At 48.8% G+C, this 20,585-nt stretch overlaps 1 protein-coding gene and 1 long non-coding RNA gene across 6 annotated transcripts in view; one reads left to right on the top strand and one right to left on the bottom strand.

Annotated features, from left to right (window-relative positions):
- MAPK4 (mitogen-activated protein kinase 4) overlaps positions 1–20,585 on the bottom strand; it is a 153,659-nt gene that overhangs the window by 60,361 nt on the left and 72,713 nt on the right. The gene's annotated exons all lie outside the window — the stretch shown is intronic.
- LOC123587298 lies at positions 695–9,818 on the top strand. Of its 2 annotated transcripts, none has more exons than XR_006707218.1 (3): positions 695–2,024; positions 2,568–2,643; positions 9,556–9,818. It is a non-coding gene; the product is annotated as an uncharacterized LOC123587298 (long non-coding RNA). The 2 variants fall into 2 exon arrangements; XR_006707216.1 differs by having other exon boundaries at positions 695–2,420.

The raw sequence follows: 20,585 nt of genomic DNA, 5'->3' as shown, positions 1-20,585 counted from the left end.
TTTTGCCAAGTGAGGTTGTTACGTTCTACTGTTGTTTAAGATATTTTTATTGCCTTTTTTTTTTTCTTTAACTCGAAGTTGAAATTATCGGATAGTAACTTGCCAGGCACATGGTTGGTCGGGTGGGAGACAGATGCAGAACCCAGCTCCTGACCTCAAGGAGCGTATAGTCCCATTGAGAAAGAGGAACCACCGCAATAACAATTACAGAAACAATGAAGAACACTCAGGGACTATGTGATTCCCACAGCAAGTGCAGGATCGGGATGAGGCCGACTGAGGACTGATCAGCCAGTGAAGCCTCTTGGAGGATGTGGAAGGCAGCTTCTAAGATGGCTACCAATGATCTCCACTTGAATGGCTTCAAGCCCTGTGTAATCCTCTCCTCTTAGGAGTATGCTGGACTTAGGAGCATCTGGACTCGCTTTTAAGAAACAGTATGGCAGGGGCGCCTGGGTGGCGCAGTCGGTTAAGCGTCCGACTTCAGCCAGGTCACGATCTCGCGGTCCGTGAGTTCGAGCCCCGCGTCGGGCTCTGGGCTGATGGCTCAGAGCCTGGAGCCTGTTTCTGATTCTGTGTCTCCCTCTCTCTCTGCCCCTCCCCCGTTCATACTCTGTCTCTCTCTGTCCCAAAAATAAATAAACGTTGAAAAAAAAAAAAAAAAAGAAACAGTATGGCAGAAGTAATGAGAGGTCAATTCTGAGATAGAGTTATAAAAAGACTGTGGCTTCCATCTGGAGTGATCACTCTCAGGGAAGCCAGTGGCCATGTCCTAAGGCAGCCGTTGGGCGGGGGGGGGGGGGGGGGGGGGGACATCCACAAGAGTTCTTACAAGGGGACCTTCTGAGGCCCGCTGGCCACCACGGGAGCAAGCTTGGAAGCAGACCTTCCCTGAGGTGAGCCATGAGAAGACTAGAGCCCTGACCACAGCCTGATGACACCTCGTGAGAGATCTTATGTCACAAGCACCCGGCTAAGCTGGGCCCAATTTCCCGACCACAGAAACTGTGTGAGGATAAATGTTTAAGCAGCTAAATTTTACGGTGTTTGTTAGATCACTGATCTAACAAAAGATCACTGATCTAGAGGAGAAACTTGGAGATCTGCAGTTCCTGACATTTCCAAGTTGGAGAAGAGGCAAAGTGGGTTGGAGACTCTGAGAATTCTTGGGCCAGGGGGTCCTGGGTCTTAGCTGGCTTGGATCTCATCATATTCCAGAGCCAGACAGAGCCTCGGGGGGCGGGGGCGGAATCTTCACATCTCTTTTTTCATTGATATAGCCCCAGGGTCTTGTCTTGTGTCTGGCATACGGTAGGGACTCAAGAAATAAATGCCAGTTGACATAGGAATGACTACATGTTTGCAGTAAGTGTTGGTGACATTGTGAATCCCTCCAGGGTGAATGGGGGGGAAAGGTGGGGGTTCAAGCACAGATGCCACACAGGCCCTGGAAGAGCATAGTGACCAGAAGGTGTTTGTTTCCTCAGCTAGGAAGGGAGGGCTGGTCCTGAGGCAGTTAGCACCATGTTATCGCTAACTTTGCTCTTAGGGACTGAGACGGTCTTGCCCTGGGCAGCAGCAGTGATGCTCCCAGGAATCAGGAGCAAGAACTCTTTTGCACTTGTGGGTTTTGACATGAAGTACCACTCCCTCCACCCAGGAGGTGAGCCAGCTGGAGGAGTTCGTGGCAAGTGACCCGGGAGGCCTTTCCTCTTTGTGGAAACCCAGGTGCGTGGGCAGACAGGTGCTGCAAATGTTGCGGCCCGTGATGCCAACTCAGCCTGCGTTTCCTGTGCCCGGACCTCTCCCATGCCCGGCACCACCACCCACCGAGGTCCCGGGGTGCCCCTTCACACACAGCCCAGCCAAGCCAAAAGCATTCCTGTAAATATGTCTCGAGCAGGGGAGCCAGGCCCCAGTGAGCACCCTCCCCCGGGATATGCAAATGTCTTAATGTTCCTGCAAGGCGGTGATGCCACCACCCTGGCTCCTCTCCCTTATACGGTTTCCTGGAGATCATGCCGGTAAGAAACAGGAGAGGAACCTCTTTTGTCTTTATCCCTCTGAGAGGGAGCAAGAGGACAGCTCACCGAAGGCTAGGAGAAAGACATTAGCAGAGGGATCATCAGACCTTGGGGTTGTTACTTCCTCCCCCAAACGCAAAGGCCAGGAGCCGTCAGTTCAGTCTTCACTCTGCCTTTTCTCTTGAAAATTACATAACCAGCCAGGGAGAACAAAGACTTTCCGGGCCTCCCAACGATACTGACAGAGCACGGAGAGAAATTCTGGCAGCCTCGCCCGGAGTGCCAAGCCCACGTCGACGCAAAGCTGGGGAGGGGAGCAGTGTGGGTCCCTGCGTGTGACCTGTGGGTGCTGGTCGCCACTGGCTGCACAGACTAGACCTGTCCAGGCTTGAGGCTGTGAGTCTGACTCCAGGATGGATCACGAGTGTGTGTGGGCCACTGTTTAATCCTGATTTTAGACGACTCCTACACTTGAACTTTGTAGATTCAAGGGGAAATTTCTTATCTGTTCCTTTTTTTTTTTTTTTTTTTTTTTTTTTTAAGGAAAGAAACCTGGGATAGCTGAAGACGTCTTTCAAAATCGAAATCAGGACACTTCTAACATCCGTGGCGAAATACGGTGAGGCCCCATTTGGGGCTTGCTTTGTTTGGACTGTTCTGAAGGGCAGAGATCCCAGCCAGGGGCTAAGCTTCTCAAAAGTAGAGTCTGCATCTTTAATTTCTTCTGCATTTGACTTAGCACCCACTGCACGGGGTCCGCAGGCCACTGTGCCTTCCCTGAATCTGGAGATCTCTCTCTGTGAGGCAAGATTTAATAAGCTGTTGTGGGAAAGCACAAAGTTGCTGGAGCTCATTGTTCAGACCCCACGTGTCCTACCATCCATGGGACTACTGACTCCCTACCTGCAGGGTCAGCCTATGGCAGGGATGTTGAAAGATCCCTGGTCTGTAGCTAAACGACACAGCATTAAGTTATGTTGCTTTTAGACCAGAAATGGAAAATATGGAAATATATCTCATATATTACTATCAACGCATTTTGCACCTGTGGCAGATGTTGGTAATCAGTGACCACCTCCTCTGTCCTGATGAGCCAGGAAAACCAGCATCCCCGAGAGCCTCTGCTAATGGCCTGGAGCTGACCTTCCGAGCAGAGCCTATATGCATCCACAGCATGGCTCTCTCTGACCTCACACTGCCATTGCTTGACCTTGGTCCCTGTCCTCTTCCCCTGGCTAATTCTTACTCATCTTTTGGGTCTAAGCTTAAATGCCCCTTCAGCCAGGAAGCCTTCCCTGATGCCCTTTTCCTTCCCCAGACTAGCTTACCTGTCAGGCTGTGTCCCCTTGTGCCCTCTTCATGTCACTTTTCTCCCTTTCTGTTTCTGCTTTAATTGCTTGTCTTCCGTGTTTGACTGGAAGCTTGGTGAGGGCAGGGTCTCCATCCTCTCCATCACTACAGTCCCAGTGCCTAACTCCTAACCTACTCAATAACTTCCCCAGAGAAGTCTCATACTCTAGACCAGCGTTTACAAATTCAGATTTGTAATACTCACTTCCTTCCTCCCCGTGAGAGACGCTAAACAGACATGAGAATTTCACAAGTCTTGTCCAATTCGAATCCTGCATTCAGTCCCTTTACATTTTGACTTCGCTTCCCAAGAGGGAAGGGTTTTTGACTTCGCTTCCCAAGCCCCACTTCTGACCCAGTCACGTGGCCCAATAGCCAACGAATGTGTGCACTCAGCTACCTCCTACTATTCCCAGGGAGGCTAATCATTTACAGGGCTTGTGCTCAGAGGTACAAAGAAATCATTTGCAGAGCAGAAAAGAGTTCCCTCTCCTAGCGATTGCTTCTCCCTGTTCATAAGGGACAGAAGTGGTGTTTTGACAACTCAGGTGACAACAGTAATCCCTGGACCACCTGGGGCTGTCACAGCTGAGAAGGAAAGTCATGGGCTGGGGGCCAGGAAACTTGAGTTCTAGTCCCACGGCTGCCTGGGAGCAAACCAGGAGGAGTTTCAAATCTGTGAGGTGGGAATAACCACACTGCCCCACCTCCTCATGGGGATAAGAACAAACGAGGCTGGTGATACAAACACACTTTCGAAAGCAGAAAGCACAAATTAGACGTAAGTCATGACCATAACCCACGTACACTAAAATAAGCAACTTCCATAGTGACCTTAACTGGGTTCGGCGGGGGGGGAGGGGGGGGGTGCGGTCAGAGACGTTGCCTTTTCTCATCCCTTGGGCTTGTACCTCCATTCTTCCAACAGTGAGTGGCCTCCATGCGGGAAGAGATATTAACCCACTAGCTTTTGCATGTGCATTTTAAGTCTTTTTAAAGTTTTTATTGATATTGAGAGAGAGAGACAGAGGGAGAGAGAGAACGAGAGAGGGAAAGAGAGAGAGAGAGGGAGAGAGAGAATCCCAAGCAGGCTCCATGCTGTCAGTGCAGAGCCCAACACGGGGCTCGATCTTATAAACCATGAGATCATGACCCGAACCAAGATCAAGAGCCGGACACTTAACCAACTGAGCCACGCAGGTGCCCCACGTATGTTTTAAGTCTTGTTTGTTGATGTTGTTGCTATTGTTGTTTTGCGAGGGGCAGGCAGGGGAGAACTTTAGAACTAAATTATCCCTATCTTCTCTTATGAACCAGCATACACTGCAACATCCAGCCCAGAACGAAGTGTCTAGCAATGAATCTACGATGAATCGCATAAATGGACTGAATATATGCGTCCCCCAAGCCCCCCTGCCAATCCGTATGTTGAAATCCTCATTCCCAATGTAATGGTATTAGGAGGGGGGGCCTTGAGGAGGTGATTGTATCATGAGCATGGCGCCCTCATGAATTGTATTAGTGCCCTTATAAAAAGAGACCTCAGAGAGCCCTCTTGTCCCTTCTGCCATGTGAGGACACGATGAGAAGTCGGTGGTCTGCAACTCTGAAGACAGTCCTTATCAGACACCATGCTGCACCCTGATCTTGGACTACTAGCCTCTAGAACCATGAGAAATCAATTTCTGTTCTTTATGAGCCACCCAGTCTATGGTACAGCCGCCTGAACTAAGACACTCACCAAGTGGCTCACCAAGTCCATTATGGCAATGCCGTTCACTCTATTCTAACTTACTGAACTCTGTTGCCATGCGCCCACTGCCCTCTCTTCTGCTCTCCTTGTGAATACCTCCTTCACTGAAAGGTGATCAGACCCTCAGAGTCAGAACCACATGCCACAGAGATCCCATTGTAGGAAGAGGACCTACCGGAGAGCAAACATGTGCTATTGGGTGCTTGCTCTAGGAGGGACGCCAGGGAGTGTCACTAGTCACTGAGGAACAGTGAGTCCCCCGCAAGCCTGTAAAGGATTCCACACACACAAAAGCCTCTCGTGTCTTGATGGTCGGGGCCCCATGGGAGGCCATCAAACCCCATTGGACATGGAAAGGGGAGATAACGTAGTGATCAGCCTTCAAATTATGAGCTCCCTGGAGAAGGCAGATGGCTCCACTGTCTGGAAGAGCAGGAAGGGTGGAAAAGAAAGCAACAGAGGCAACAGAGGAGGAGGAAGCACAGAGGTGGGCAGGGGACCGAGGAACCCCCCCCCCCCCCCCACCTGGCATTCTTAAATAAAAAAGGCAAAGAACAGGAGCCCTGATGGTGACACTGGGTTTCCCACCAACTGATGGTGACAGCTGTTAGCTAGTCTGGACTTCATGTGAGAAAGGTGACCATCCTTGACTTAGAGTGTAGATCAGTGCCAGGTTGGTCCATACAAATTGCAGTGGGAACCAATGCTCCCACCCCTGCCGGATGAGGAAACTGAGGCCAAGAAAAGGGAAATGACTCTTCCAAGGTCAGCCCGAGAGGCAGGAACCAGGCATTGAAAAGTGCCCAGGCTGCAGGTTTGGGGAGCAGGTCCTTCCAGGCATTTCTTGGGCCTCAGGATGACCTTGTGGAGGATTTTTGGGCCTCCCTCCCTCAAATGAGGAAGGGGATCCTGACCCAGCTGGCAAAGAGCTATGCGTGGCGAGGAATGGCGAGCTGTGAAGTAGCAGCTTTTCCTCCTCCACTTGAGTAATTATTGTGTATCAGGGGGAAAATGTCACATATGGACCACGTGGCAGCAGCTGTCAGCTCTCCAAACTGGAGTCCCCTCCCTTCGCTGAGAGTGGAGCAGGGAGCCAGGCTGCCCCAGAGGGCGGAAGAAGGAGAGGATGCTGAATTGATCCCTGTCCCCAGCGAGGAGGCGCAGGGCTGGCTGGGGCCTAGCATAGTGCCTGGCCTCTGTGGCAGTGAGCCGGTGTTTGGTGTAGAAGGAAAGTTCCAATTCACTTTAGTCTGAGGACGCCTGGGCCCCCATAAGGCCAGGAGCCAGAGACGCCTCTGCCCATGCAGGTATAACCAACTTAGACAGCGAGTAATCACGGGCAAGTGGACACTCATACGCTCACACATGCCAGTGGGAAACGGAGCACTCAGAACCCTGATGTTTCAAGGCACGGTGTGGGCCTTCGTTGGGGGAGTAGGGTTGAGGAGGAGGAACTGGGGAGAGAGACAGAGAAGGAGGTCAGGGAGGAGGAACGAAGAGAGAGCAAGGGGAGGAAAGGGAAGAGAGAGGGAGCCCATCTCCACTCCCAGACACGGCTGCCTGCCTGCCTTCTTCGTGGCTGCGGCTAGTGCGTGGCACACAGACACCCTCACTGCCTGGGAGCCTTGGACACATCGATAAAGTCCTCAGTGCAGAATAGGCAGGAACCTTGACAACAGCAGCAGCATGACCAACACAACACAGTGCATTGGCTGGACAAACGTAATCCTGGTCGGCAGCCAAGAGTTCCACAGTGCTCCCAGGTACAGGCCGTCCTGGGGCGGGAACTGGATTTTACCTGCACGGTGTAGTCAGCTGGAAACCCGGATCAGGGCTGGCATCGCAGCTGACGCAGCACGAGTGCGTGGTCAGTGATGGGCTGGACGGCGATGCAGCAAGGCATTCCTCTGCTTCTCCCTTCCCCTGCCACACGCCAGACAAATGAGGTTTAGGACTCACTGGGTTTTAAAAAGAAATAGCCCAAAACAGGCTCTGTCTTCTTGCTGTCGTGTGCCGGGAACGAGAGGGCAGTCAATGGGTCTGGGCAGGGGGGCTGCCTGGAGAGGGTCTCAGCCCCCACCTGGCTTATAAGTAGACCCAGCCTCCAAGCCACCTTCTAGGAGGAAGGCCGCTCGATACATATTGCCTTCATCCCACTGTTGAGGGCCAAGGCAAACTGGGGCTCAATGGAGACGTTAAGGCAGTTGACTGGATATTCATTGTGGGCAGAGCTGCTCTCTGGAACCTGAAGGAAAAGGTAAAGTCTAGCTCGTAAGGAGAGGCGGCGGGATCCAGGCAATGTAGGCCGGAGAAGCTGTCTCACTCGGTCCCTCTCACCTGGAGCAAACTCAGCGAGGCTACTGCTCACTGAGGGTGGTGGGAGGGACACAACCCCTACCTTCCTTCCAGTGAGAACCTTCTGGATGGGAAGAAGATTGCTTTTAAAGCAAAGCTTTATTTTACCAATGACAAAATCATCTTCTTTTTTCAAGTAGCCACGTAAACTGGTTTTAGTCCTGGATCTGTTTCCACCGCCTAAATTGCAAATTAGAACCCCCAATGGAGGCAGACTAGGAATCTGCTCAAGAGGCCTGGCCTCAGCAAGCCTGCAGAGAAATACAATTCGGGATCTCATCAGGATTGAGTCAAGTGATCCTGCACGAGTCCTGGTCATCCGGAACGGAAGTAGAGGGTCTCGGGCCAATGCCTAGCCCCCCGCCCCGACACCCTACCCTCTGCATAGTTTTATAAGGCAAGTATACTTCTTTGAAACAAAACTAAAAGCAGAAAAGGCTGACTTTGATAGTGATCTCTTTGACTAGTGGATCAATGTGTTCTGTCTCTCTCTGACACAACTGAGGAAAGGGACACAGTGCCAGCTTCAACGCCAAGCTCACCCAGGCTCGGAGGACCAAAGATCTGCTCTGATTTCTTCTGCTGAGCTATTGGAGACAGTGGTTGGGACTATGGCCTGGAAAACCCCCCTGTGCCTGTGTTCAGGATGCTCTCTCAACCTGGATGTGCTCCTTCTCTTTCCACCCACTTCCAAGGCTTCGTGGGGAGGCCACCTCCCGGGAGAAGCGCAGTGAGGGCCGTGACCGGGTAAAGGTGATGATAAGGGAGGGAAGTAAGACCGTGCCTGAGAAATATTACTATCTGCCCCCCTTTCTTCATCTGCACAGCCTTAGTGTAGGTTCTGGATGTCCCGATGTGTTAACAGCCTGCACCCTGCCGTCTCTAGCTGTGGCCCCCGCCCCCCAGTGGGGGCAGGGCGCGAGGACCTTTCCCTAGGGTTTCCCTGCGGGCAGAGAACACAGTGGCCCCCCTCAAGGAGTACGCTCAGAGCCAAGAAATGAGTGAAGATCCCGCAGCTCCCAGATGCTCTCCCTGCCACTTCCTGTACCCCTCCAATCCATCCTCTTTCTGCTTCCAATATTTCTAAAATACATCTGATCATTTCCATCTCCTGATTAAAAAAAAATCTTTTTAACAGCTCTCCACTGCCCAGAGATTAAACCCAAGCACCGGGCACAGCTTCCCATCAGACCCATATCTGCTTTCCCACTTCTGTCCAGCTGCTCTCCAGGAACTGTACCCCACAACTGCGGATTGGGGTGATCATCTCTGAGTCACCTCAGCCCAGGCAGGTGCGGCCCTGTCTGCTGATGACACGATCCTCATTGCGTTCCTGGAACAACCCTACCCAAGCCCAAATGTCACCTGCCACCTTCGAGGTGAACTTTTCCTTCTCTGCGCTCATAAAGCACAATGCATACGCCTCCATGAATCCTGTGCAGCTTCCTTCCTACTGGACGGGAGCCCCATGTGCAAAAGCACCGTGGCTGGGTCCGCCTTATGTACCACCCCCCCCACCCCGCACAACCTTCAGTGTCTGACCTGCAGCAGGTGCTAAGCAAACAGGTGATGGCTCAATGAATAGATGGGAGCGGGAAGGGGGCTAGGGGCTCAAGAGTGGAAAATACAAGAGGTGCCTGGCAGAAGTGACCCCTACATGCACATGCCCCCGGAGTGTGACCTGTGGGCGCAAACATGGTCAGCTGCCCAGGACACGAGCAGCGCGTTCATATGGAATGACACAAACTCTGGAGGCAGGCTACCATGAGGCAGCACCCTGGATCCGCGGCAAAGGTGCAGAGGCAGGAGGTCAGGGCAGCTGAGCAGAGGTGTGCAGACAGAGAGGAGATTTAGTGGGAGTGTTGGAGAGCGTCCAGCACAACTGACAGAAAGTGGGACCAGAGAAGGGATTTTCCGGCAGAATCCTGGCGCGTGCACGTTCCCTCGGGGCACCACCGAAGGCAGGGCGTCATTAACAAGGTGGGAATAGCCTAGCTTCAGCAAAAATAAACCCAGAGAGTGATGGCGCGTCATTCCCCCCGGGGGGTTCAGCCCCTTTTCCTCTTTTCCCAGCTTCCAGATCATCACTGACAAACTCAGGATGCGAAACGCGGATTGTTTATGAGACTGGGTGCAGGCTGCCTCCTCAGGCTCACTGGCCTACCGCCCTGCTTTAAGAATGGCCACACCGAAAGATCGCGCCGCTGAGACGTCTCCTTAGGAACTATTTTGCCTGGTCTCTTCTGGAAGCCTCAGCTGCTGCACACAGCTCTTTCACTGTTTGGTTGCCCCGTGGATAGCAATAAAATCAAGATGAAAACTCATTTGCAAAGCAACTTTCCACTGTCCAAAGCATTTGCATGTAGTAGCGTTTAATATTTAATACTTTCATGTAATATTTATTGAGCCTTGCTACGTACCAGGCAGAGGGGCCCCAGGGGCCCCATGCAACTCACAGTCCAGGGGCGGAGGGGCGGCTGTGACACAAATAATGGCACAAAGAGTGCCTGTGTATGATCATAACTGTGATAAATGTATGACGGGAAAGTACAGGATGCTATGAGCCAGGGTGCCGAGGAGACAATTACTTTGGGGAAAAGTTACTTTGGGGAAGTGATGTTTAAATTGAGACTTGCAGGGGCGCCTGGGTGGCGCAGTCGGTTAAGCGTCCGACTTCAGCCAGGTCACGATCTCGCGGTCCGTGAGTTCGAGCCCCGCGTCGGGCTCTGGGCTGATGGCTCAGAGCCTGGAGCCTGTTTCCGATTCTGTGTCTCCCTCTCTCTCTGCCCCTCCCCCATTCATGCTCTGTCTCTCTCTGTCCCCAAAATAAATAAACGTTGAAAAAAAAAAAAATTTAAATTGAGACTTGCAGGGTGAGTAGATGCTACCGAGGAGGCAAAGTGGGGAGATGGAGAGAACTTCGGGGGCTGTCAGAGCCTTGAAGAGCCTTGAGAAGCCTGACGTTGGAAGAGAAGAGATGGGCGGGAGGCTGGCTCTGCTGGCCCGCAGGAGGCCTGGAGGGAGAGGAGGCTGGGGTGGAAGTTGAGACTGGATTGGGAAGACCTGTTTCATTCCCTTCTCCAAGAGCTTGAGTGGGAAGTGCCGTCCTCACCTGTGCAACACAGAGGAAGGTGCTCCAGATCTGAAGCATCTCCTGGTCTGAAGCAGCTGGACGTCCCCAGAGAGAGGTCCCTTCTGACACCCCACGCACAGACCCGTGGTTCGTGTTCTACCTCAGCGGTGCTCAGGTGGCCCAAGCTCGGCTGGGCTCGGGCCTCAGTGATGTGGCCCACGCTGCTCCATCCCACGCTCCCAGCGGGACCCTCCCTCTGGCCAGCCAGCTCCAGGTGTGCTCCCAGGTGCAGAGCAAGTCAAGTCACTCTAACATCAGCCCACGGCCAAGGGTAAATCATCCTTGCAACCTCTCATCAAGTTGTTACGAAGAGCCTCACGGAATCTGTCGGAAACTCCCAGGAAGAGGCAGTCTCCCACCCAGGGAGGCTTTAGGGATGGCCTTAGGCTCGGTTGGGGGACTGAGACGTCCGGGAGGGGACTATAAGGGGCAGCAGAGTGGAGATGGATGATCTGGCTGATGAGGAGAGTTCTCTGGGCTCACATCTGACCCTTGCCACGTACAGATTATGTGAACTTGAGCCTCAGTTTTCTCATCTGTTTTATTTAAAAATTTGTTTAATGTTCATTCATTTTAAGAGAGAGAGAGAGACAGCTAGTGGAGGAGGGGCAGAGAGAAAGGGGGAGAGAGATTCCCAAGCAGGCTCTGCGCCGGAACCCACGAACCGTGAGATCATGACCTGAGCCGAAATCAAGAGTTTGACGCTTAACCGACTGAGCCACCCAGGTGCCCCAGTTTCGTCATCCGTTAACCAGAACATGAACACCTCCCATATTTATCCCGTGGGGTTTTTGAGAGAATTAAAACCACTAGCCATGATGGTAGTATGGCAGGTAAAACTATCACACAGTAGATTGCTGAAATAATATCACACAGATGTCACCACTTCCCTAAATAATAGCAACACTAAGTACAACCACCCTAAATAATAACAACACTCCATGATAACAACAGATGACAATGTACTTTATGTCATCTAACTTCACAGTGATATTCCTAGCAACATATCGTGGGGGCACATCTTACAAGCCAGGGACGGAACACAGCCAGGCGGAGGAACCTGGCCAAGTGTGCCCAGCGGGATATGGCATAGCTGGGCTTCAAACCCCAGCAATGTGTCTCCACACTCCATGCTCTTACCGTTATGCCATGCTGTCTGAGTGAATGAAATGCCCTGGACGCTTGCTGTGGGCTGTCCCAGCAATCAGACTATGGGGCTGGGGTGCCAAGTGACACCACTCAACTGCCATTAGCTTGCCCTGTGCCCCTTGACAAGGGATTGCCTTTGTCCTCCTTCTGTCTCTTTGTGGGACCCGAGACAGCAATCAGAAAACCCACAAGAGATAACTGGTTGCCGCTGCTCCTATCCAATGTCTCTATATAGTGTTTAATAATCACACAAGAGCAAGACCCTGTGTGGATTCTCCCGGCTCATCCCTCCTCCCACTCCAACACAGCAAATCCTCTCTGCCCACCCAAAGCCTGTGGTGCTCCGCCACATTCTAGGGCCATTTTGGATGGGCATTCATCCTTGGTCTTTAATCCCATAGCTTTCAATGTTCAGCAAAAAGCTCTCTCACCTTCCAGCTTTTTGTTTTTTTGCCATATCCTACCTTCCATCATTCCTCCCTCCCACTCTTTCTTAGCCACCCCCTTTATTCCTTTCTCTCCCACCGTCCCCAACTTCCCCCAGAAGTTCTCTAATCCACACCCATCCCTTATTCTCCTCTGCAACTCTGAATAATATTCCCTCAGAATGGCCACTTCGGAGTTTAGAAAAGAGGACAGGGGTGCCAGTGGGTGGCAAGATGGGGGGAAGAGCCCATCTTAGGCAAGGGGTGAAGGAACATCTATCTGGGCGGTTCCAAGGCGACTTTCTGTTCCTTTTCTTTCTCTGCAGTGTCCTCTCTACTTTTCAGACATGCATCCTCTTCCGTGTTAGTGCCTATACAAGGACTTGCGCCCAGCCAGGTTCCTTTCCCCAGGGAACCTGTGAGTTAAGTTTGTCTCTAAGCATGGAATACAAGCTCAAGCCCTGATTGGGAAAGGTTGGGCACCACGCTGGCTCTTTGAGGGGAAGAGTTCCTGGCACCTTAAAAATGACATCATGGAGGTCATTTCCTGGGCTGCTGAGAAAAAGGACAAGAGATCGTCAAGGGGCCCTTCTGAGGAGCGTGGTAAAAGATAATGTAACTAAAGCAGCACCTGTCCCCCAAAGCGCTACAGTCTGTTCTCCCAGAGTCATTCGCTTGCATGACTGAACAAGTTTGGGGCCCTCTGGATACCAGTGATGTGACTTTGTTCCCAGCCATCTATCTAGTTGATCCTGGGCGCTGAGCGGTTCCAATCTGGTGATTACCTTCCCTTCTCCGACCCCATCAATCCCCCACCAGACCAGCTGACAGAAGCTCTCCCTCTTCTCCCTTCACCTCCCCAGGTGGGATTTACAGACGGAGGGTTATCAAGGGAACCAAATGTGGACGTAGTTTTACACTATCATATTCTGCCCTTCCCCCCACCCAAATGGAAAGTTATCTAACCAAGGTCTCCTATCCACTGCAGAAATCCCAAAGCTTCCGGCTCTCAAGTCCTGCTGGAGGCAGCTGCAGGGGGCAGGGGAGGGGGGTGCAACTCAGACGTGGTACAAGAAGGTGTGGACCAAGCGGACATTCACCTCCCCTCCCATTGAGATGGCATTAAAATGATGGTAAAGGGGTCTTTAAATCAACAGAAACCCATAATCATGAAGAGAACAGGAAGGTAACAACTGGAAGATATTTCTGAAAGGTTGAGAATTTGGAAGTCTCAGCCCAGAATGCACAGTGAGGCTCCAGGAGAAACCTGGAGGGGCCCCAGGCTGAAGGCAAGGAGCAGGTGGGAGGGGCCCAAACTGTGGAATTACTTGAAAGTTTGCATATCAAATGGGAACACCCTTACCATCACCCAACATCTGCATTTAGAAAAGCAAGCAGTTCCTGCCTCCCTCCCCTTCCCATCCTTTATTTTTTTTATTTGATTTTTACATTTTTTAAAAAGTTTACTTATTTTTGAGAGAGAGAGAGAGAGGGTCCGAGCTGTTAGCACAGAGCCTGACGTGGGGCTCGAACTCACGGACCATGAGAACATGACCTGAGCCGAAGTTGAATGCTTAACCCACTGAGCCACCCAGGTGCCCCTTGTTCTCTTCTTTAAACCCCAGTGTTTAAACCCTCAAGCCTTTCCTTAAGCCCCAGGTTCTGAGGGGACATTGTTGAGTTGCAATGGAGAATGAGGGATGGGGTGAGTTACTGAGGATTTTTTTTGGGGGGGGGATTTGGTTTGCTTTTACAAAACAGTAATGTAAATTCTATTTACTAGTTTTCAACTTTTAGAGTCTATAAGTAAACTTTTGTCACAAACAAAACATAGATATCATTAACTTGGACATGTAAAAGAAAAGATTCAGTAGAAAAGATGCTGGGGAGGTGGAAGGAGAGAAGGAAGGAAGGAGAAGAAAGAGAGTATTCTCATCCTGGGTTGAGAGATCCTGCTGAAAGCCGACAGAAAGAGGAAGGCAAGGTACTGAATACAAGCACTTGAAGTTGAAGGATAATAAATATAAGCTCTTTTAAATATGATAATTACTATCAAAATCAAATAAAGATACTGACCACAACGTTTCTTTCTCGCGAGGAAGGTATTAAGGGTTCACCAAAAAAAAAAAAAAAAAAAAAAATATATATATATATATATATAATATCAGATTGTTTAATGGGCAGGCAAGCCGATTTGCCCACTCTATTTACATTATTCCTTTCTTATTCTTTTTTTCTTAAATGACAGCAACAAAATGAGCCACAAAAATAACGACAAACCACCAAAAGAACGGGTAAAGTGTACTACTTGGAGATACAGAACTAATCAACGCGACAACTAAAAAGAGAAAGTTCAGGGTCAGGAATGAGACAAAGGATGACAACTTTTCATTGTGTCTTTTCTGCACTTTTTTTTTTTTTTAAACCATAGCTTGCATTGATTAAAAGTTGAAAGACCAAGGAGTCGTCTACTTGTCTGCAGCCCCAGGGTCGCCAGGGCAAAGGACGCTCCCGAGATGGGTGGCTATCTCTGAAAAGATGCTGGGAAGGACCCAGTTCAGGTCCTGCTGACAGCGGCCTGGGGACCAGCTTCAGAGAGCCTCCGCCCCTGGTCAGTGACTGGGCTTTTCCCCTGCTGCCCACCTCCTCCTCATCCTCACCTTCTTCAGGTGCCCTTCCCATTCTAACTCACTGATGTTTAAACTCAGCTACACGTTAAAAGCACTTTAAACTCCCAATGTCTTAAGAGAATAAGATAAGCCACACACCGGGAGAAAATACTTGCAAAAGACATACTGATAAATGACCCGATTAAAACATGGGCCAAAGACATTAACAGACACCTCATCAAAGAAGATTCACAGACGGCAAATGAGCATATGGAAAGATGTTCACGTCATATGTCATTAGGCAAATACAAATGAAAACAACCACTATACACTTATTAAAATGGCCAAAATCTGGAACACTGACAACACCAAATGCTGGCGAGGGTGTGCGGCAACAAGAACGCTCATTAGCTGCTGCTGGAAACGCATAATGGTACAGCCACTTGGGAAGATGGTTTGGTAGTTTATGACAAGACCAAACATATCCTTATCATGTGATCCAGCCATCTTGCTTCCTGGAATTTACCCAAAGGAGTTGAAAACTTACAGCCACACAAAAACCTGCACGCGGATGTTTCCAGCAGCTTATTTGGAACTGTCAAAACTTGGGAGGCAACCAAGGTGTCCTTCAGGAAGTAAGTGGATCAGTAAACTGTGGTCCATCCACACAGCAGAATATTATTCAGCACTAAAAAAGGAATGAGCAGATACCCCCTCTCCCAAGGCAAAGAGGAGCCGTCAAGAGCATGATAGCACACGAGCCCCTCCAGTCTCACTGTGAAGGCTCAAGCCTGAGGCTGACTGGTTACCAACAACCCGTGGCAGAGTATCAATCAAGGAGAGGCCACTGGGGTTTTGAGTACTGTACCTTGAACCCATTACAACATTCTATGTCGTGTTAGATCACACACCCAGCATCATCTGACTCCCGAAAATGAAAAAAGGTAATCAAATGAGGGGTGTTTGTTCTTTCCAGGGACGCCAGCCTTAAAAAAGGAATTCTACTTAATGCTTCACTGTATTTAAATTTTCAGGGTGAAGCTGCTCCCGGAAAAAACTTCCTGATAATCCTGGCTACTTGAGTTTTGGCAATTTCCTGAAGCTTTTCTTCACTAAATGTGCTGGGTGGTTGTTTTACAAAATAAGATAAAGGGAAGAAGGCAAAATGCATAAAACCAGCAAAGTTTTTCTAAACCAAATCTGGAGTCATTCTTAGTAATTTAATTTAGAATGATCAATCGAGCAATCACCCGAAACTTATTCCCTAAAGTCCCCTGGGGTAGAATTCTTCGGCTCTGGTGCGTAGGCTGGCCTTTACAGTTCTCTTCCCAAATACACAATAGTGTGTTTCAGCTGACAACCACACAGCAGCCAGACAGTGGGAAAAGTAATCAGCAAATTCATTAATTAGGATACTGCTTACATTTCTTCTATAATGGTTTTATTATTGTTTTATTATTTTCATTCTCTGCCTTTTTTTTAATGTTTATTTATTTTTGAGGGAGAGACACAGAGCATGAGCGGGGCAGGGGCAGAGAGAGATGGAAACACAGAATCTGAAGCAGATTCCAGGCTCTAAGCTGTCAGCACAGAGACCAACGTGCGGCTCGAACTCACGGACCATGGAATCATGACCTGAGCTGAAATCGGACCCTTAACCTACTAAGCCTCTCAGGCGCCCCATCCCCTCTGCCTTTTATTAAAATCACTGGTGGTTGTTAGTATAAACTTATGTTTGGAGGGTGTCACAAATATATTTTGTTCTACATGCAAAAGTGTTATTTATATAGAATATCAAGTCTGAAGGGTTCTCAAAGGTAGTGTTGCGGAATATGTTAAAAAAAATCTTACAGGAAACCAAATACACACCATGGAGAACTACTAATAATTATTGAACACTTACAACAAGACAGACACAGGGCTTTGCTATTTAATTCACTCCCTTTTTAGTAAAATTCTAACCATTTCATTATAAAGACAATCAATGAGAAAACAGAACCTGATTATTAGATAATATTTATGCAGTTTACTTCTAAATTTTATTTGTATATTATTGAAAGAATCCTGAGTCACAGAGATAGGTGATCGCAAATGTGTAACAGCTTTTTTTTAATAGTTCATATTGACAATCTCAAGTTATTTTTAAGTCAGAAGAAGATGCCAGAATAAACTTTGAGATGAGCTAAAAATAGAAATAAAATTAACACACTGAGGGTTTCAATATATTAAAATTTGAGACACAACCCATTTGAGTGTGAAGTTTTTTTTTTTTTTTGGTTATAATTCTTTTTAAAAATTAAAAAAAATTTTTTTAATGTTTATTTATTTTTGAGATAGAGACAGAGCATGAGGAGGGCGGGGCAGAGAGAGAGGGAGACATAGAATCCGAAGCAGGCTCCAGGCTCTGAGCTGTCAGCACAGAGACTAACATGGGGCTCGGACCCATGACCCATGAGATCATGACCCGAGCCGAAGTCAGACGCTCAACCGACTGAGCCACCCAGGCGCTCCTGGTTATAATTCTTATAAGAATTTAAAAATATACTTTAAAATAAATTCAGGTCAAATATCTATGGAAGAGCAAAGCACCTTTCAAACACAACTGAAAAACTACAAATCTATATGAACTTCCTTTTTCTTTGCAGATGAGGAAATCAAGGCCCCAAAAAGGTGGGGAGATTTATCCAAATTCCACACAGGGATTTAGTGACAGAGTGAGATTATGACCAATTTCTCCTCATAATATGTCCCCGGCCACTTTTTATGTTCCGTGTTTCAGAGACAGAATGCTTTAAGGGGATTTTTTATGGAAAGTGGCCTCTCCAGGGTCTTTAGTGAACTAGTGAAAATATGGAGTCTGATTTTGCGTGTCACAAACTGACCTTCTCATTCAACCAACATTTTTTTCCCCCAGGTGGCAGTTCATACATATCATTCTCCTGAAATTGACAAATAATAATTTAGGACAATAGCAAAGTTAAAAACCACCACCACCGATTTATGAATTTGCAAATAATTTTTGTTTGCCACAGGACATTAGCCTTTTTCTTCTTCTTTATTTTTTTGAGACAGTGTGCCTGAGCAGGGGAGGGGCAGAGGGAGAGGGAGAGAGAGAGACTTTTTTTTTTTAAATTTTTTAAAATGTTTTATTTATTTTTGAGACAGAGGGAGACAGAGCATGAACAGGGGAGGGGCAAAGAGAGAGAGGGAGACACAGAATCCGAAACAGGCTCCAGGCTCTGAGCTGTCAGCACGGAGCCCGACGCGGGGCTCAAACTGACAGACCGCGAGATCATGACCTGAGCTGAGGTCGGATGCTCAACCGACTGAGCCACCCAGGCGCCCCAAGAGAGAGAGACTCTTAAACAGGCTCTACACCCAGTGCGAGCCTCATATGGGATTCCATCTCACCAACGTGAGATCACTACTTGAGTCGAATTCAAAAGTCGGACACTTAACCGCCTGAGCTACCCATGTGACCCTTTTTTATATTTTTTAGATACATTCATAGAGGTTTGCTCTATGTCATTTCCTCTTCTCTGGACGCTTCACCAGTAACACATCGGTTATGTAATTAGTGTGTGTGTGTGTGTGTGTGTGTGTGTGTGTGTGTGTGTGTGTGTTAAGGACAATGGAAGGGCTGAAAATAACCACAATTCCTGCTCCTATGGCAAGGTCATTCACGACTTTTCTGTAAACAAAAGGAAGAATGCTCTTCTGGGAACCAGAATCAATCGCGATTGGGGTATAAACCCAAGTTTCCTAGGTGTACACCCCAGGTGGCAAAGCATGGCCCCTGAATGGCCACACTGCTGGTGTGGACCCCAAGGGATGTAAAAAAAACCCATCTGGTCAACTCCCTTCAAAACATCTCATTGCCACAGGAACTTTCCTATTCCCAGTGTGGTGGTTTGGGAGCACCTGCCCTCTCCTCTTACGCACGTGCATGCATAAAGATCAAGTGTGTACGTGGATATATATAAATAATACTGGGCTGTGCCCACAGTTCCCAAGATGAATCATCTTTCTCTAATTCATTTCCAGAACAAAAGGTTCGTGACATATTTGAACTGCTTCTATTAGGAAGACTGTGAGGTGGCTAAAAATGCCAGACACTGACAGTAGTTCAGACTTCTGTTAGTTGATATTGGGGATGATTATTATTAACAGAGTGAGTTGGGTATATATCGCATACATTTCCCAAAATAGATACCCATTCTGCTGTTGGGAGGTTCCTAATGGGATACCCTACCAGGTGGGTTAATCAAGGGAAGGAACTCTCAGCCATCTGGATGCCCAAATGGGAAGGACTAATTAGATTATCGTACATCTCCCAATGGGGGAGAAGGTGAGAAGGACATTTAAAGATACTGGAAAATGTGCATGATATAGCAGGAAGTGATAAAAGGTTACTAACGATGCCAAGTATGATCCCCTTTTTATCTCAAAATTGTATAGAAAAGATACTGAAAGGGTAATCTTTTAACATTTTTTTTTTCAATGTTTATTTATTTTTGGGACAGAGAGAGACAGAGCATGAACGGGGAGGGGCAGATAGAGAGGGAGACCCAGAATCGGAAACAGGCTCCAGGCTCTGAGCCATCAGCCCAGAGCCCGACGCGGGGCTCGAACTCACAGACCGCGAGATCGTGACCTGGCTGAAGTCGGACGCTTAACCGACTGCGCCACCCAGGCGCCCCAATCTTTTAACATTTTGATGGTTATCTGCAAATGGTAGATTACAGACTTTTTTTTTCTTACAATGTTCTGTGTTTTCTGTGAACCTAAATTAATAAAGAAACAGTGGTCTCACATTAAGATGACATCTTCTCTCCATTTCCCCCCAGCCTCCCTTAATAGAACACCATACTCTCAGAGCCCACTCATGAACGACGATGAATTAAGTTCTTTCGGGGTGCAAACTCTGCACAGAAAAAGCAGATGTCAAATCCCTGTCTCAGGATTTAGCTAATTCGGCTCACGTGTAAAAGTGTCTGCTCTCCAGGTTCACTCTCATTTGCAACCATCAAGCTTGGCACCAGCCCTTAGGTAATGACTTTCGTTTCCTTGGGGCTGCTTACTTCTACCCATGGGCCAAGGCCGAGCTGTGTTTTCCTCCATTCCTCGGATATCTGGAGGGGCAAGGTCATTTCAGGTCTGGGCACCCGGGTACTCCCGTCTGATGCAGGAGGCAGCTGTCCTCTCCCACCCATCTGCCACCTCCATGACGCTCCCAGGGTGTGCCATGGGGGCCCCTGAGCAGTGTCCTCCTCTGCAGAGGTTGGCAGATAAGCAGTCCTGGCTCTGGCTGCTGGCCCTGTGGATTACAAGCGAATTGTTTAGTGTCTCTGAGTCTCGTCCGAAGAACGGGGATCTTTTAAGCCTTCTCTCAAGGCTGGTATAAAGGTCAAAGACAGCATATGTGTGTAGTGCCCGACACTTAACAGGCACTCGGTCAACAGCGGCTGCGATAACTATTACGACGTTGCTGCAGATTCTCGGTTCTTCTTTTCAGGACTTAATCTCTCTCTAAAAAGGCTCCTACGTTTCTTTTCCCGTTCACTCCACCATGCTAGGGCAACTTCATTAACTCAACAGCACTAAATTAATGCTTCCATTCTCCTGGTTCCTCTCAGATAGCTCACCTCTAACCTCCCATGACTCTGGAAAGGTGGGCTCCCAGGAAGAAACACGAGGCCAGAATAAACCCAGGGTACAGCAGCAGTGTGCCTGTGCTGTCGTGTGCATGAGAAGTGCTGATGCTTCCACTGTTCCACTGCAAGGGGA

The sequence above is a fragment of the Leopardus geoffroyi genome, chromosome D3 (assembly GCF_018350155.1).
Source record: "Leopardus geoffroyi isolate Oge1 chromosome D3, O.geoffroyi_Oge1_pat1.0, whole genome shotgun sequence".
Taxonomy (NCBI): Eukaryota; Metazoa; Chordata; class Mammalia; order Carnivora; family Felidae; genus Leopardus; species Leopardus geoffroyi.
This window is presented reverse-complemented; position numbering and strand designations above follow the sequence as displayed.